Below are 11410 nucleotides of genomic sequence, written 5' to 3'. Positions count from 1 at the left end.
TTTGCTTAGTAAACAAGGTCCATAAAAAAATATGTATGGATTTTTACATAAATTTTATAAATATGCAAGGGGAAATATGAAAATTACAGGTCTCACCTCCCACAAATAATAAGGAATACACCTTGAAAAATATGCAAGATTTTAAGATCTGTACACATATTTCATAATGTGTGAGACCCAAGGGGGGAGGGGGGGTGTCTTTTGGATGGGGGGGTCAAAAGTGAATCTTAGAGAATAGGTTTCTGACCTTGGACATTCCAAAAATTGAAAACAAAACTGTCAATTTTCAGGTTCAGATCCAAGAGTTGACTAATGTTGATCAGTTTCTGACAGACAAAGAGTCAATCTGGGGTTTAGGGTTTTCCTCCAAACCGGTTTAGGGTTTAGGGTTTTTCTCCAAACCCCCCTCCTCCGTGCCGAGGCACGGGGCCGCTTGATAAACCTTCCGCCCCCCCTCGCAGGGGGTGCGAGGCACCGAAGAAATGCAACGGTCTGATCTCCCTCCCTCGTGGAGGACAAAACACAAGTAAAAACGACTCTCAGCAACGGATATCTTGGCTCTTGCAACGATGAAGAACGCAGCGAAATGCGAAACGTAGTGTGAATTGCAGAATTCCACGAATCATCGAGTCTTTGAACGCAACTTGCGCTCGCGGCTTGTCCAAGGGCATGCCTGTTTGAGCGTCCTCACCACAACCACGCCCCTCACCCCTCCTCTTCGAGGGGGGCCGAGCGGCGGAGCTGGCCGTCCGTGATGCCCCTCCGGGGTGGTGCGGTCGGCTCAAATGGATCGGTGGCACCGAGCGGCAAGGCGTCGCAAGGGTGGTCCCCGCCCCTCGCGGGGCGGCAATTTGCAGATGAATCGCCCAGAGGTGCATGTGCCGAGATCGGGCTCGCGGGGGGTGCCGACGAGCTCCCCCCGTATCGGAACATGGACCTCAGATCAGGCAAGGCTACCCGCCGAGTTTAAGCATATCACTAAGCGGAGGAAAAGAAACTAACGAGGATTTCCCTAGTAGCGACGAGCGAACCGGAAAGAGCCCAGCTTGAGAATCGTGCGGCCTCGCCGCGCGAATTGTAGTCTGGAGAGGCATCCTCTGCAACGGACCGGGCCCAAGTCCCCTGGAAAGGGGCGTCGGAGAGGGTGAGAGCCCCGTCGAGCTCGGACCCTGTTGCTTCGCAAGGCGCCGTCGGCGAGTCGAGCTGTTTGGGAATGCAGCCCTAAGCGGGTGGTAAATTCCATCCAAGGCTAAATACGGGCAAGAGACCGATAGCGAACAAGTACCACGAGGGAAAGATGAAAAGGACTTTGAAAAGAGAGTTAAAAAGTGCTTGAAATTGTTGGGAGGGAAGCGAATGGAGGCTGCGGGTGCGCCCCGGTCGGATGCGGAACGGCGAGAGCTAGTCCGCCGCTCGGCACGGGGCACTGGTCAGCGCGGGCCGGTGCGACGGGACAAGAGCGGGCTTTCGATGGCCCGCCTATGCCGTCGTGTCGACCGAGGCATGAAGCGTGTGCCACTCGTGGCGGGCTTTACGCACCTGCGCGCTCGAGGCACTGGCGTTCTAGGCTTTCCATCCGACCCGTCTTGAAACACGGACCAAGGAGTCTAACATGTACGCGAGCCGGTGGGTGGCAAACCCATGGAGGCGCAAGGAACCTGAGAGGTGGGATCCCCCCCGCGGGGTGCACCATCGACCGACCGTGATCTTCTGTGAAAGGTTTGAGTGGGAGCGTACCTGCTGGGACCCGAAAGATGGTGAACTATGCCTGAGTAGGGTGAAGCCAGAGGAAACTCTGGTGGAGGCTCGTAGCGATACTGACGTGCAAATCGTTCGTCAGACTTGGGTATAGGGGTGAAAGACTAATCAAACCATCTAGTAGCTAGTTCCCTCTGAAGTTTCCCTCAGGATAGCTGGAGCTCGTTGCGCAGTTTTATCGGGTAAAGCGAATGATTAGAGGCATCGGGGGTGTAACACCCTCGACCTATTCTCAAACTTTAAATAGGTAAGTGGCCGGGGTTGCTCCGTTGAACCCCGGTGCAGAATGGGAGCTCCAAGTGGGCCATTTTTGGTAAGCAGAACTGGCGATGCGGGATGAACCGAAAGCCGGGTTACGGTGCCGAACTGCGCGCTAACCTAGATCCCACAAAGGGTGTTGATTGATTAAGACAGCAGGACGGTGGTCATGGAAGTCGAAATCCGCTAAGGAGTGTGTAACAACTCACCTGCCAAATCAACTAGCCCCGAAAATGGATGGCGCTGAAGCGCGCGACCTATACCCGACCATCGGGGCAAGTGCGAGGCCCCGATGAGTAGGAGGGCGTGGGGGTCGCGGCGCAGCTCCGGGCGAAGTCAGAATCCGTGCTAGACGCGGTGCTCTCTACCTCCCCGGTTGTTACCCGACTGATAGTAGGGACGCCTGTGCGTCCCCGAGAGCATGTGTCGAGAGCCTCCCTCGAGGTGGCCGAAGGAGCCGCCTCGTGGACTCTGAATGGCAATTCCAGACGATCGGGGAGATGAATCCTTTGCAGACGACTTAAATATGTGGCCAGGTATTGTAAGTGGCAGAGTAGCCTTGCTGCTACGATCCACTGAGATTCAGCCTGCCGCCGCACCGATTTGTCCCCTCCTCTCCATGACCCCCTGTGGCCCATCTCCTCGTGTCTCTCTCTCGGGTGGGGTTTTCTGCTCCCCCCCGTGGCCCCCGTCTCCTCATGTCTCTCTCTCGGGTGGGGTTTTCTTCTCCCCCTTGTGCACGACTCCCCCCCCCTCCCCAATCCCACCTTGTGCACGTACGCGCCCCCCCCCTGATCCCCCCCCCCTTGTGCACGTGCGCACCCCCCCCCGCACACCCCCTCTTGTGCGCATGCGCCCCCCCTCCCTCATCCCTCCCCTTGCGTGCATCCCCTTGCCCCCCCGCTTTGTGCGCATGCGCACCCCCGTCCTTCCCTCATCCCCCTTGTGTACATGGCCCCCCCCCCCCCAAACCCCCCCTTGTGCGCATGCGCACCCCCCCCAACCCCCCCTTGCACGCATCCCCCCCTTGCCCCCCCCTGTCTGCCTGCGCACCACCCCTCCCCCCAACACCCCCCCTTGTGCGCATGCCCCCCCGCACCCCATCCCCCATTGTCGCCCCCCCCCCCCCCCCAACCCCCTCTCATCCCCCCTTGCACCCATGCGCCCCCCCCTGTCACGTGGGGGCAAAGTTCCACTCCAAACTTTTCACTTTTTCCTCTTTTCCTTTGCTCCCCGGTTTGGTCCCCTACCGGGATCCCCGAAGTACCACACTTGACCTCTCGGAGTGGTTACCGACTTACTGGTTGGAACCTCTGCTGGACTGAGTGTCCTTCACCTTCACAAAGGTGCTTGAGTCCCCCGGATGCTCAAAAGAAGAGCCTGGATCTCTTCCCGAGAGCTACAGTCTTGAAATCCCCTCGTTTCCAAGACCGCTTGTTGAATCTCCGTGAAGCACCTCCAATGCTCCACCCTTGCTCCAGAAACTCCAAACAAGAGGGGGAAGACACCTGTGAAACCTGCTCTTCAAAAGCTCTTCAGCAGCTAGTTGTGACTAGCTAAACTTAGCCCTAGCTAAGTTTAGCAGGACCGCCAAAAGATTTGGCCCTGTCGCCAAATCTAGCCGAACCGCCAAAAAGATGGCCAACCGCCCGCAGGAATCGAACACAGAACCGCTAGGGAAGTACACGCAAGCTCTAAGTTGAGCTAACCAAGGAGGCGGATGGTCGATATTACCTATAGTGGTTCCCCACTTCGTTATAGCTTGTCCTCAAACCTTCACGCGCCCAAGGACTTCCTTCTCCACGCAGTCGTCCTGTGGAATCGAGCCCACGACCTCCACGCCGAGGACCCGCCTTGCTAACCACGCAGCCCAACGCTTGGTTGATGTAACTAGCTTCACCTTGTTAGTTATATCCTGTACTTCTTCGCGCAGGTCTGACCAAAAGGGTTGCGCTCACAGCGGCGCCAAGACTCGAACTCGCAACCAGCTCTTCGAGGGAACGTTGCGCCAACCACTCCGCCGACCACTCGGTTAGTGTAACCGGTGGTGCCACGTTAGCTTTAGCCTTTCTTCGTTCGACAGGCAAAAGAAGGTCGGCCCCCTCGTTGGCTCGCGACCTGCCTCCCCACCGCCGGGGATTCGAACCCTGTACCCCCTGGCTATATGCACGGAACCCTTCACGACCCCGCTAGCCACCCGGGCCGTGGCCTTGCTTGACCTATAAGGCTTAGCACATCCTTATATAGAAGCTTTAGGCTTCCCAAGCTATGGCGACCTCGTCGCTCCCATGCGCACGTCAAATCGGTGAATGAGCTCGTCGCACTTCTTCTCTGGCTCCTGGAGCTCCTACAGCTACGAGGGTACCGGCTATGGAGCTTGCAATCGACTGTGATCTCGCTTCTCGACTTTTCCGTCGCTTCACGTCAAGGTCCGTCCACCAGATTCCGTCAACATCGTGAAACTCCATCGAGCCCGTGCGCACCAACGAGGACTCCGTGGATACCGCTACTCCGGCTCGGTGATCTGCTTTGTGGGGTAGCCTCTTGTACCAAAGGGCTCCTCGATTGGAGCCCTTAAGCTCCTATGCCACGCCTTGCCACCCGAAGCGTGACGGAACTGCAGTTCCGTCCGCTTTCGTTGGTTGGAAGCGAGAGCTCAGACAGCTCGTTCTCGGGGGTCTGAGCCTCGCGCGCCTTGCTTTTTCACCAGAGAGATATTCGGGAAGGTCCCTAGGCCTCCACGAATTCTGGGACCAAATGGCTCCCTAAGCTTCACACACGGCCCTCTGCATCGATGACGACCTCCTTCAAGCGAGCATGGCGACCTTCACAGTGACCTGCTCATCCCTCTGTTCGCAACGTCCTTTCGAGGGACTCTTCCCCAAGCCCAGAGGAAGCCTTGGCTTGAAGGGCAGCCTTGCTCGTCACCTGCAGATCACAACTCGTCGAAGGGAGGGGGGAACGAACAATGCCAACACAAAGACCTTCTCTTCCATAACACCAAAAACTCGTATATTATGGTATTCAAAAGGAAGGAGGCCCTGTGGACAAAACGCCACAGGGCAGATTACATTGATTCTTAAGAAGCAAAGCTCACACTCTCCCTCAGGATTACAAGAGCTCTCAGCTCTGCAGAGTCTCTCCCAGTTCTGGCCTACTCACCATCCTGGTCTGAGCTCTCTGAGTTCTCTCTCAGTCTCTCAGATACAGCAGGAGCTCGCAGCTCACTGTCTCCACTCTGACGACAACTGAGTTCTCCCTCAGTCTGCTGTTCTTTCTCTGCTTGGATCCTGCTTGCTGAATCCTCTGAGTGTGTGTATTCGTATTTTTGGAGGGAGTCTTTTCCTCTCTTTCTCCAACGTTCAGCTGCCATTAAGGCTTTTGGTACCTTCCTCTCCAAGAGCCACCTTGAGGGCCAATCAATTCAAAATCCCGTTTGAATTGAACCTCCTCAAGGCTAAGGTTGGGTCCATCCTCACCATGGGCTGCTCCCCTTGGTTAGGTGGAAGGATGTCAAGGGTCACCATTCTCTTGACCCAAGAGATGTTTGCCGAAGTCGAGTCAAAAAGGTTGTTGATGAAGGAGGGATGGACTGAGGCTCAGTCCCTTGTCAACGGGCCACCCGTTACATTCCCCCCCTCTTACTCCTGGCTCCCTCGCTTCTTTGGAAAGGGGTGTGATTCATTGTAGCCGCGCACGATGTCCACGAACCGCCTTAGGGAAGGTTCGTCCTCCACGAGTCTCCACTTGAAGGCTGCTCCCTCCAGTGACATAGGTACAACCTGTTAGCCCCGAACTGGTTCGGTCTATCACGGTGTGCCATGATGCTCTCGAGGACTTCACCATCTCCTTGATCCATCACTACAGTTGGACCTCTATCCCGCTGCTCCTGATCTGGATCGTCTTTCTGATCTTTACCCAGCTGCTTCCGCGCAGATCTCAGCCTTTTCTTCCACTCCTTGTGGATGGCTTCTCCTGCTGGAGCTGCTCCCCCTGCAGAAGTAAGTACTGATGTAGCAGGAGCTCGCAGCTCACCGTCACCTTCATCAGCTTCAGCTTGCCCACCACGGAGGCAAGTCTTTTCATAGGCATCCTTACCCACATTCTCTGGTTGTTCCAACCTGTTAGATGCCTCGGTTGGAGGGTCTATTTCTGAGCATACCTGCACTTCCTGGTCATCCTCCCGTTGAGGACGAAGCTCCTTTGGATGCTCTTTTGGTAGGACCTCCGTGCCCTTTTCCAGCAACCCTGGTTCCTCCTTTGGCACGTGTTCCACAGATGGAACTGAGATCCCTTCATGCTCTTCCAAGGCCACCAGGTAGGCTGTACTGCCTTTCCTCACTGCCTCCTGCAATGGCATGGCTGAGAGGAGTTGGGGCAAGGTACCTCCCGCTTGCTTTGAGGCTTTGACCACCTCCCAACCCTCATTCTTACAGAAGATCAGCTGCTCATCATGGCTGTTGATGAGGACCCGGTTGGCCCTCAACCATGTTTGTCCGAGCACCATGTCGAAGTCGTCCATCTCCACGATAGAGAACTCTACCTTGTGAGAGCAGCCTCCCACCTTGATGCTGACTCCTTTAGCCACCTTGACCACTGCTTGCCCTGGAGTGTTCACCGTCTTCATGACCTTGCCTTCACAGAGCTCAGCTCTCAGCCCGATCTCCTTAGCTTTCTTGGGAGTGATGAAGTTATGGCTAGCTCCGCTGTCCACCATAGCTCTCACAGAGTGTCCATTCACTGCCACAGTAATGAACAACAGACCGGATGCTGCCTTCTCTTCACTCATAGCTCCTAGAAGCTGAAGGGGTGTCATAGTTTGAGTGGGCTGTCCATCCTCAATTTCCTGGATGGTCTGAAGTGACTGTCTCATAGGGTAGTCCCTGGCAAAATGGGCTCCCGTACAGATATAACAGCCACTCCCTTTCGGGGCTGAATGGCTTGTCGAAGCTTTGGCTGACCCCACACTACTCTTGGGCTGAACAGTACCCGCTGTACTTTTTCCTTTCTGAGCTGCAGTAGCTTTAGGCTTGGCCTGCTCAGTTGGGCTCTCTCCCATAGGTCGGTACTTCCTCTTGGAGCCAAACTTCTTGAACTTTCTCTTCTCGAAAGGGGCAACCCCTTGTTCACTTGGTTTGGACTTGGCTTGGCCTTGTCTCTCTATACCGTGCTGCTTCTCTTGCCAATCGGTGAGGCGGTCCGCTACCTCGTAGGCCTCTGCCACTGTCTTCACATGCTCCCTCATGAGCTCATCATGCGCCCAAGGCTTCAGCCTTTTGATGAAGTAATACAGCCGATCGGCCTCACTCATCTCCTTGATCTGTAACATGAGAGAGGAGTGAGCTTTGATGAAGTCTCTCAAGGTTCCGGTGTGCTTGAGACTGTTCAAGGCATCCCGAGCCTTCCATTCGATGTCGGAGGGTAGAAACTACAGTCTCAGCCTTTGTGAGAGCTCCTCCCACGTAGAAACCGTGTAGGTGTTGCGGTGGATCCTCTCATCCTCTTTGTAGTTCCTCCACCAAAGCTTGGCATCATCCACCAAATAGGTTGAGGCATGGAGCACTTGCTCTTGAGGCTCAGTGATCTTGGCAAGGGAAAGGTATTGCTGCATATCATATATAAAATTCTCCAATACCTTGACTTCCTATGCGCCTGTGTAGGGTTCGGGCTCCTTGAGTTTGATCCGATGCTTCCCAAGTGGTCCAGCTCCATCATCCTTGATCAGCTTGCTCATCACATGGGCAAGCTCTATCTTGGCTTCCGAGAGTTGCTGCTGTAGCAGCCCCTGGCTGGTCTGCAGCTCTGTTAAAGCATGCTCTATGGCCTCAAACCTTGCTTCGTGTTCACAAAACTTGACCTTAGTTCTGCTCTTGGTATTGCTGGGCTCAGCACCTGCTATTTCATTGGAATCATCCATGAAACATAACCTTCAAATGAGCTGAACTGTCAGTGAGGGAAAACTGTCCACTCCTATCAACCTGATACCTTCAGGTGGAACTGACTCCGCTCAGTCCTTCAGCTCTGATACCACTGTCACGCGGGGGCAAAGTTCCACTCCAAACTTTTCACTTTTTCCTCTTTTCCTTTGCTCCTCGGTTTGGTCCCCTACCGGGATCCCCGAAGTACCACACTTGACCTCTCGGAGTGGTTACTGACTTACTGGCTGGAACCTCTGCTGGACTGAGTGTCCTTCACCTTCACAAAGGTGCTTGAGTCCCCCGGATGCTCAAAAGAAGAGCCTGGATCTCTTCCCGAGAGCTACAGTCTTGAAATCCCCTCGTTTCCAAGACCGCTTGTTGAATCTCCGTGAAGCACCTCCAATGCTCCACCCTTGCTCCAGAAACTCCAAACAAGAGGGGGAAGACACCTGTGAAACCTGCTCTTCAAAAGCTCTTCAGCAGCTAGTTGTGACTAGCTAAACTTAGCCCCAGCTAAGTTTAGCAGGACCGCCAAAAGATTTGGCCCTGCCGCCAAATCTAGCCGAACCGCCAAAAAGATGGCCAACCGCCCGCAGGAATCGAACACAGAACTGCTGGGGAAGTACACGCAAGCTCTAAGTTGAGCTAACCAAGGAGGCGGATGGTCAGTATTACCTATAGTGGTTCCCCACTTCGTTATAGCTTGTCCTCAAACCTTCACGCGCCCAAGGACTTCCTTCTCCACGCAGTCGTCCTGCGGAATCGAGCCCACGACCTCCACGCCGAGGACCCGCCTTGCTAACCACGCAGCCCAATGCTTGGTTGATGTAACTAGCTTCACCTTGTTAGTTATATCCTGTACTTCTTCGCGCAGGTCTGACCAAAAGGGTCGCGCTCACAGCGGCGCCAAGACTCGAACTCGCAACCAGCTCTTCGAGGGAACGTCGCGCCAACCACTCCGCCGACCACTCGGTTAGTGTAACCGGTGGCGCCACGTTAGCTTTAGCCTTTCTTCGTTCGACGGGCGAAAGGGGGTCGGCCCCCTCGTTGGCTCGTGACCTGCTACCTCCCCACCGCCGGATTCGAACCTTGTACCCCCTGGCTATATGCACGGAACCCTTCACGACCCGGCTAGCCACCCAGGCCGTGGCCTTGCTTGACCTATAAGGCTTAGCACATCCTTATATAGAAGCTTTAGGCTTCCCAAGCTATGGCGACCTTGTCGCTCCCATGCGCACGTCGAATCGGTGAATGAGCTCGTTGCACTTCTTCTCTGGCTCCTGGAGCTCCTACAGCTACGAGGGTACCGGCTATGGAGCTTGCAATCGACTGTGATCTCGCTTCTCGACTTTTCCGTCGCTTCACGTCAAGGTCCGTCCACCAGATTCCGTCAACATCGCGAAACTCCATCGAGCCCGTGCGCACCAACGAGGACTCCGTGGATACCGCTACTCCGGCTCGGTGATCTGCTTTGTGGGGTAGCCTCTTGTACCAAAGGGCTCCTCGACTGGAGCCCTTAAGCTCCTACGCCATGCCTTGCCACCCGAAGCGCGACGGAACTGCAGTTCCGTCCGCTTTCGTTGGTTGGAAGCGAGAGCTCAGACAGCTCGTTCTCGGGGGTCTGAGCCTCGCGCGCCTTGCTTTTTCACCAGAGAGATATTCGGGAAGGTCCCCAGGCCTCCACGAATTCTGGGACCAAATGGCTCCCTAAGCTTCACACACGGCCCTCTGCATCGATGACGACCTCCTTCAAGCGAGCATGGCGACCTTCACAGTGACCTGCTCATCCCTCTGTTCGCAACGTCCTTTCGAGGGACTCTTCCCCAAGCCCAGAGGAAGCCTTGGCTTGAAGGGCAGCCTTGCTCGTCACCTGCAGATCACAACTCGTCGAAGGGAGGGGGGAACGAACAATGCCAACACAAAGACCTTCTCTTCCATAACACCAAAAACTCGTATATTATGGTATTCAAAAGGAAGGAGGCCCTGTGGACAAAACGCCACAGGGCAGATTACATTGATAAGAAGCAAAGCTCACACTCTCCCTCAGGATTACAAGAGCTCTCAGCTCTGCAGAGTCTCTCCCAGTTCTGGCCTGCTCACCATCCTGGTCTGAGCTCTCTGAGTTCTCTCTCAGTCTCTCAGATACAGCAGGAGCTCGCAGCTCACTGTCTCCACTCTGACGACAACTGAGTTCTCCCTCAGTCTGCTGTTCTTTCTCTGCTTGGATCCTGCTTGCTGAATCCTCTGAGTGTGTGTATTCGTATTTTTGGAGGGAGTCTTTTCCTCTCTTTCTCCAACGTTCAGCTGCCATTAAGGCTTTTGGTACCTTCCTCTCCAACAGCCACCTTGAGGGCCAAACAATTCAAAATCCCGTTTGAATTGAACCTCCTCAAGGCTAAGGTTGGGTCCATCCTCACCATGGGCTGCTCCCCTTGGTTAGGTGGAAGGATGTCAAGGGTCACCATTCCCTTGACCCAAGAGATGTTTGCCGAAGTCGAGTCAAAAAGGTTGTTGATGAAGGAGGGATGGACTGAGGCTCAGTCCCTTGTCAACGGGCCACCCGTTACACCCCCCCCATCCCACCTTGTGCGCGTATGCACCCCCCCTTGCGCGCATGTCGCGTACCCCCCCCACACCCACCCCCCATGCCCCCCCTCCCCCCCCCCCCGCAATCCCCCCGTGCACGCATGCCCCCCCCCCCCCTTCCCTCATCCCCCCTTGTGCGCATCCTCCCCCCATCCCCCCTTGCACCCATGCCCCCCCCTCCTCCCCCTTCCCTCATCCCCCCTTGTGCGCATCCTCCCCACCATCCCCCCTTGCACCCATGCGCCCCCCCCACCCGCCCATCCCACTTGTGCGCATGCGCCCCCCCTTGCGCGCATGTCGCGTATCCCCCATTGCCCCCCCCCCCCTTTACAAAAAAAGACAATACTGATTTCTCACGGTTATTTGTCGTGGTGCGGTCACACCAGCGCTAATACACCAGATCCCATTAGAACTCCGCAGTTAAGCGCGCTTGGGCCAGAACAGTACTGGGATGGGTGACCTCCCGGGAAGTCCTGGTGTTGCACCCTTTTTGCCGACGACCCGTGTAGCCCAGCCTCCAACCCGATGGCGTCGCGCCCCCATCCCACGGTGGCGCCTCGGGCTCCCGACTCGGTCACGACGCGTGGTGGCCCAAATGCTGCCGCACCCCCGGCCACGTCCTGCGCGCCCATGCCTCCGACCCGACGTCGCCGCGGCCCCGGCCACGCCCCGCGCGCCCGCACCTCCGACCCGACACTGCCGCGCCCCCCGACGATGACCCGTGTAGCCCAGCCTCCAACCCGACGGCGCCGCACCCCCGTCCCACGGTGGCGCCTCGGGCTCTCGAGTCGGGTCGCGACGCGTGGTGGCCCGAACGCTGCCGCACCCCCGACGTTGCCTCGGGCTCTCGGGTCGGGTCGGGATGCGTGGCGCCCCGAGCACCCGCGTGG

At 56.2% G+C, this 11410-nt stretch overlaps 1 non-coding gene and 2 pseudogenes across 1 annotated transcript; all 3 read left to right on the top strand.

The window, feature by feature from the left end:
- The first annotated feature begins 534 nt into the window (after nt 1-534).
- Nucleotides 535-687, top strand: LOC147896998 (5.8S ribosomal RNA). Its single transcript, XR_015541834.1, has one exon. It is a non-coding gene; the product is annotated as a 5.8S ribosomal RNA (ribosomal RNA).
- Nucleotides 688-933: 246 nt separating this feature from the next.
- Nucleotides 934-2623, top strand: LOC147896997 (25S ribosomal RNA; annotated as a pseudogene).
- Nucleotides 2624-10889: 8266 nt separating this feature from the next.
- Nucleotides 10890-11008, top strand: LOC147896996 (5S ribosomal RNA; annotated as a pseudogene).
- The last annotated feature ends 402 nt before the right edge of the window (nt 11009-11410 follow it).

This window comes from Dipteris shenzhenensis, chromosome 11 (genome assembly GCF_047967505.1).
Source record: "Dipteris shenzhenensis isolate YYH24624 ecotype China chromosome 11, Dip_SZ_1.0, whole genome shotgun sequence".
NCBI classification, from domain to species: domain Eukaryota; kingdom Viridiplantae; phylum Streptophyta; class Polypodiopsida; order Gleicheniales; family Dipteridaceae; genus Dipteris; species Dipteris shenzhenensis.
This window is presented reverse-complemented; position numbering and strand designations above follow the sequence as displayed.